Source organism: Aquarana catesbeiana, linkage group LG10 (genome assembly GCF_042186555.1).
Source record: "Aquarana catesbeiana isolate 2022-GZ linkage group LG10, ASM4218655v1, whole genome shotgun sequence".
Taxonomy (NCBI): domain Eukaryota; kingdom Metazoa; phylum Chordata; class Amphibia; order Anura; family Ranidae; genus Aquarana; species Aquarana catesbeiana.
The window spans coordinates 27,500,369-27,506,729 of NC_133333.1; the positions used below are offsets into that span (position 1 = coordinate 27,500,369).

The 6,361-nt window shown below is 42.6% G+C and overlaps 1 protein-coding gene across 1 annotated transcript in view; it reads right to left on the minus strand.

Annotated features, from left to right (window-relative positions):
* The window catches only part of LOC141110488 (sialic acid-binding Ig-like lectin 14), a 30,239-nt gene extending 26,158 nt beyond the window's left edge, over positions 1–4,081 (minus strand). The window contains exon 1 of the mRNA XM_073601855.1: positions 3,919–4,081. The gene's annotated coding sequence lies outside the window, so the exon portion shown is untranslated. The remainder of the gene's footprint in view (positions 1–3,918) is intronic.
* Positions 4,082–6,361: the final 2,280 nt, after the last annotated feature.

Consider the following 6,361-nt stretch of genomic DNA (forward strand, 5'->3'; position numbering starts at 1 on the left):
ATCCGTTGTTGGAAATTCCGATCGTGTGTACACAAATCCGACGCACAAAGTGCCATGCATGCTCAGAATAAATAAAGAGATGAAAGCTATTGGCTACTGCCCCGTTTATAGTCCCGACGTACGTGTTTTACGTCACCGCGTTCAGAATGATCAGATTTTCCGACAACTTTGTGTGACTGTGTGTATGCAAGACAAGTTTGAGCCAACATCCGTTGGAAAAAATCCTAGGATTCTGTTGTCAGAATGTCGGATCAATGTCCGACCGTGTGTACGGTGCATAAGTGTTCTCCCAATCATAAGTGACAGTGATCTTAAAGTGGAACTTCAAGGGTTATGTAGTACTAACACTGTACAAAAACAATTTTAAAAAGTGTTCTATAGTGTGATTTTTAAACATACAAGAAACAAAACCAATATATTTAGCAAATACCAAAAGATACATAAAGACTTGAAAGTTGGATTTCAGAAGAAACATATAAAAATAGAGTGGGGAAGGTTTGGAATCCCTATAGGGTTTTTATGTCCCTGCTTGGGAAATACACTTCATTACTTTTGCAGTAAAAACAGCCTTCTTATGGGCATCTAAGGGAATCAATACAGTAGAAGATATTAAAATTGGCCCAACAACTAAAACCTACAGAGCAGTTCAAATTGAATTTCGTCTCAAATCAAACGACCAGTTTACCTATATGCAAATAACACACCTATTAATGTCTATTCCCAATCCTTACATACCCTGGAGAGTCGCACTCTATCTTATGAACCCCAATACTTCCATCAAAGGGATTTCTTTATTCTATAACTTTTTAAAACAAAAATCAATATTCATCAAAACCTCTTCTATGAAAACGTTGGAACTAGATCTAGGGCCGTCTTTCACTCCCGAACAATGGAAATCACCTCTTGCATCCACATATGCAGCTTCTAAAAGCGTTAACTTATGGGAAATTTCCCAGAAGATATTACTAGCCCCTCTTGCCCCACCCCATATTCTCAAGGTTCTTCCCTGTGCTCTCTGCCCCCCCAGCTCTTTCCCTGTCCCCCTCGCCCCCCGCACCTTTGCCGGGTTTCTCCCTCCCCTCTTCCAGGGGATCTGTCAGGATGGAGAGTGGGGAAGGGACTGGTTAAGATGTCATGGGCTCTAAAGAAAAAATTTGCGCTAGGTGTGCAAACAATTATTATATGAATATAACAACCTGTGAAGGAATATCCTGCAGCTAAGCACTATAACCTTGATAAGGGGCACTGCTAAATAAATATAAAAAGAAGTGCAGCGCTGGATATATATAAAACCCAAAATTAGTGATAACTGATTAAGTAAATATCTGTTATATGTGATCCATAAACAGTGAAAATAAATCATATATTAAGTCCATACTATTCAAACAAATAAGTGAAAAAAGTGCTTCACTATAGGGATATGTGCGTGGTTAACACCACCACATCCACCTATCTTGGTAAAGTTCAGAATGCATAAACAAATAAAGTGTCCATAAAAAGATTTAAAGTGACTTTGTTGTATGAATAAATCCGTGACTGTCACCGTGATGAACGCCCATCACCTTGAATAGATTAAAGGCTTACCAGACAGCCTCTAATCAGAGGCATAATAGCATCAGCTTGGGGTGTTGTCTTCTCAACGAATGGATCTCATCCGGGATGGTGGATGTGTGTCAGCAGACGGTCACCATATATCCTTGTACAAATTGGTGACAGATTCCAGGGCTCCAAGGATTGCCTCAATGGTAGTAACAGATCCACAGCAAGAACAGCACTGGCTGTATAAAGGTCAGACAGCTTAATAAAGGGTAATCTCCAAAAGTCAACCAGTTGACTATTGATCCAAATTTTCCGTTTTTTTATGTATGAAAAATATTTCAATAAAAATCATTGAAGGGAAAAACAGCCTTCTTGGACGTTAAGATAGATCTCATCAGTGGACGGTAAAAATCTTACAGAAGTTCCAACCTTCCAGATGCTACATAAATTAACCTTTATTGTTGTTTTTGTGCCTATTGCAGAGATCCTGCTCACTTTCTGTCATGGAAATCATACAGGAGATAATGGGACATGTCTACAACGTGGGCACAAATTGAAATAAGAAAATCTAACTTCTTATTCTTTCCATCTGTACCTTTGTGGAAACGTGTGGATCAGGATCAAAGGTTGCAGATAGCTAAATGGCATGAGGAAGGAAGTTTGTGAGAAAGGGGAAAAATTAGATAGGGTAATATGCAGGACTTTTTTTCAGCAGGAACTAGGGGGAACTCAGTTCCACCATCTCTGGCTCAGGTCTTCTGCTCCCTGCTCACCACTATCACTTGGTAACACTGAAGTCCAGCTTCTGCATTTAGAAATGATAGCTTATGTCCCAGTAGCTCCCACAGGTCAGATCTCCTGCGCAGATTCCACTGAGTGCCGGACAGGGACAAGGGAGATACAGAACAGGTACCCAGGGTTCAGTGCAGTCATGGGCAGGAGAGGGTGTGTGGTAGGCCGCACCCTCTGTGGTCTCCACTTTTTCCCTGGTGACCAGTTGTTGATGCTCCTACTGCATGATCTCCCTTGCAAGTGACTGTAGTATAGTATAGTATGCTGGGAGGTACCACAGCCGGATAGGTGTTTCAGCTTAATATTGCAACAAAGGTATGGCAGATGGTGGAGCTTTTAAGGAGGGGGGGTGAGGGCAGTGGAGGGAGGGGGTTGTATGCCAAGGGAAAAGCAACTATTTGATGCAATTTGGCAGGTATGTGTGTGTGGCGGGCATGGTTGAGTTCCTGCACCTATTCTCTGAGAAAAAAAGTCCTGGTAATATGTGTGATATTCATTCAACCATATCCAACACTCAGCGATTCTATGGGCCAGCTCTTTAGGTACCATGTCTGATATGCATAAAAGCCTTTTCTATAGAAATTTCTTGGCAATGTTTTTTTAGGTAACCACGACTTTGCTCAACCTGGGCTTGGGATCAGCATGCAGAACACACGTGCACAGCCAAGTTGTGCATACAACTAGAACAAGTTTAGACAAGAGCTATTTAACTTACCAGCATCAAAAACAAACAAAAATCCCCAGTCCACTAGCTAGCCTGAAGCAAAACCAAACTGACTCTGTCTAACAGTTCATGTTAAAAACAAGGACTTTAGTCGCACACACTTGTAAGCTGCAGTGACCACGTCAAGGCACCCCAGTGTACTGCAGTCCTAGATCTATAATTTTTGAGAGTATCCCAAGTTGTAGCACATATATAGCAGTGGATAGATTAAGGGCAGGTTTGCATGGAGGGAGGCTACCCCTCCTTAAACATACAGGAACGCACAGGACACCCTAGAAAGGGCACAATGGTAACTGAAGATATCCAGTGCATCTCCGCACCAATTCAGCAACTGTAAAACAAATGGCAACCACCCCAACCAATAACTGGCCTTTACAGCAAGGAACACACGGAAGGGCAACGCATATAAAAAACAAAGATTCCCAACTCACTTATTAGTGCCTGCACCAAAACCAAACCACTTACCAGCATCTCTTTAGGAGGAAACCCACACTAACACAGGAAGGACATGCTAACGCCATGCAGGTAGTGTACTGGCAAAGATTCAAACCAAGGACCCCATTGCTGCTAGGCATAAATGCTAACCACTAATCCACAAAGGTTGTAAAAAGAAAATAAAAAGAGTGACATCTAGGAGGAGGGCTAGATATTATCGAAAACATATGATGAGAGACTGGAATAAAATTTGCAGGTTGAAACTTTCAGTAATCTGATTATGTGCCAGTGAAGGAGCTGATAGCTGGAAGAAGTGCTAGAAGAGTAAAGGAAGAAGTGGATGGGTTGTGCCTATTTATTGGTAAGACAGAGAGAGGAGATACCATACTGCTCCTTAATGAATCATCATGTTCTATATATTACATTACCTGCTATTGTTCAATGTAGATGTCTTGTTCACCATTCATTCCATAGATATCCGTGTCGTCTGTCTCTTTTCTTCTTTTAATGATCATTCCACTGTATTTTACTTTCACTCCCTCTTGCTTTGTTTTTCTCTGTCTCTACTTCCTCTTCTGTATGTCTGGCATATCTATTAAACTTAAAATTAAAATTAAACTTAATGCAGAAGTTAGACTAGCACAAAAGGTTTATTGACTAATTCCTTAACTTCCACTGAATGATGCAAATGTCAGTGGTTTATGTTGCGCCGACATAAATCTACTTGTAATGATATTATAATCACTATTTTGTAGATAAATAAATACATTTAAAAAATATATATATATAAATATATATAAAATATATATATACATATGTGCAAAAGTTTTTAGGCAGGTGTGTGAAAAAATGCTGTAAATTAAGAATGCTTTATAAAATTAACAAAATGGAAAGAAAATGAATAGAAGAGAAATCTGAATCAAATCAGTATTTGGTGTGACCGCCCTTTGCCTTCAAAACATCATCAATTCATCAATTCTTCTAGGTACACTTATGCCACGTACACTCGAGCGGAATGTCCGTCAGAAAACTTTTTCTGTGGAAAATTCAGAAGGACTTTGATAGAGAACATGTTCTAAATTTTTCCGACGGAACTAATTACTATTGGGAAACCCGCTCATCTGTACGCTGTTCCGACGCACCAAAAACGACGCATGCTCTGATGCAAGTACGAGACGGAAGCTAATGGCTACTGGCTATTGCGCATCCTTTTTCTAGTCCCTTTGTACGCATTGTACGTCACCGCGTTCTTGACAGTCGGACTTTGGTGTGACTGTGTGTAAGCAAGACCGCTTGAGCGAAATTCCATCGGAGAAACCTTCAGAGTTTATTCCGACGGCAAAACCGCTCGTGTGTACGCGGCATTACACACAGTTTTTGAAGGAACACGGCAGGTGGGTTGTTCCACACATCTTGGAGAACTAACCACAGATCTTCTGTGGATGTAGGCTGCCTCAAATCCTTCTGCTCTTCATGTAATCCTAGACAGACTCCATGATGCTGAGACCAGGGCTCTGCGGGGGCCAAACCATTGCTTTCAGGACTCCTTGTTCTTCTTTACACTGAAGATAGTTCTTAATTATATTGGCTGTATGTTTGGGGTAGTTGTCTTGCTGCAGAATAAATCTTGAGCCAATCACAAGCCTCTCTGATGGTATGGCATGATGTATAAGTATCTGCCAGTATTTCTCAGCATTAAGGTCAATATATGATTGACATGTAAAGTACTTCTGCTTTTTGAGCACACGTTAAAAATAGCAGGGGAACATGATTTAATTTAACTACTTGCCAACCGTGCCATAGCTGAATGGCGGCTACAGCACGGCCGGCTAGTTCTGAGAGGGCGTACATTGACGTCCTCCCGAACTCGCGCTTCCCGCGCGTCTCCTGGGGTGTGTACCTGGAAGTGTCTGTGATCGCCCGGTCCTCGGGACCCAGTGCATCACAGATCGTGGTAAAGGGCCAATGACAGTGGCCCTTTACCACGTGATCGCTTTGTCTAATGATGGAGCAATAACTTGTCAACAAACAGGCTCATGTCTGGTACAGCTCTCTCTTCTCCTCACACCGATCGTTACAGCGTGTGAGGAGAGGAGGGAGCCAGTGCAGCAGTGTGAGTGGGCTGGATATGGAGTGCACACAGTGCTGATTGGTGTCTCATTAGTGCTCATCTGTGCCCATCCATGCCACATCCATGCCCATCCATGCCTCATCCATACTCATCCATGCCAAATCCGTCCCTCATCCATGCCACATCCATGCCTCATCCATGCTGCATCCATGCTCATCCATGCTCATCCATGCCACATCAGTGCTCATCTGTGTTCATCCATGCCACATCCATGCTCATCCGTGTTCATCCATGCCTCATCCGTCCCCATCCATGCCTCATTTATGCCACATCAGTGCTCATCCATGCCACATCCGTGCCTCATCCATGCCTCATCCATGCCTCATCAGTGCTCATCAATGCCTCATCCGTGCCCATCAATGCCTCATCCATGCCACATCAGTGCTCATTTGTGCCACATCAGTGCTCATCCATGCCACATACATGCCACATCAGTGATTATCCGTGCCTCATCCATGCCACCTCAGTGCTCATCCATGCCACATCCATGCAAATCAGTGCTCATCAGTGTTCACCTGTGCAACTTCTAGGGTTGAGCCCGATGTTCGAGTCGAACGGAAGTTCGACTCGAACATCGGGTGTTCGCCTGTTCGCCGAACATTGAACAATATGCGGTGTTTGTGGCAAATTCGAAAGCTGACGGGACCCCGTTAAAGTCTATGGGACACTAACATGAAAAATCAAAAGTGCTCATTTTAAAGGGGTATATGCAAGTTATTGTCATAAAAAGTGTTTGGGGA